The following is a 497-nucleotide window of genomic DNA, read 5'->3' as shown; positions in this document are numbered from 1 at the left end:
AAAACCACCGAGTCGTTTAGAGTCGATAGTGTACGCGAGGAATGGATCCTGACGCGCGTGTCCGGTCGGAGTCGATGATGGATGAGGTAGAGGACACGGCGCGTGGCCGAGATATACGAGTCGTCGTACGAAGACTGAATGTGAGCAGCGCTCGTAGTGAATGCGCGTAGAGTCTACATGGTGATTGAGCGATGATGCAGTATGTGCTGCGGTGCTGAGTTTCATGCAGACCTGAGAGAGTTCCAGAGCGATTGAGTAGTCTGGAGACTGTCCGGCGGTCGATTATGACTGTATAGGATGAGAGCTAGTCATGAAGCGGGAGGAGGCGTACAGGGCGTGAGAGCTTCGCGACCCCATCCACAATGTCCCCAAACCCAACCATGACCCGGATACCCTAGCTCAAAGGACCCTGTTACACAGAGATTCACCCTATTGATTCTGTACCCGATACACCCACTGACCCCAGCACCCCACCGCCATCGCCCCATAGCGCACAG

Source organism: Coturnix japonica, chromosome 22, assembly GCF_001577835.2.
Source record: "Coturnix japonica isolate 7356 chromosome 22, Coturnix japonica 2.1, whole genome shotgun sequence".
NCBI lineage: Eukaryota > Metazoa > Chordata > Aves > Galliformes > Phasianidae > Coturnix > Coturnix japonica.
Note: the sequence above shows the minus strand (reverse complement) of the source record.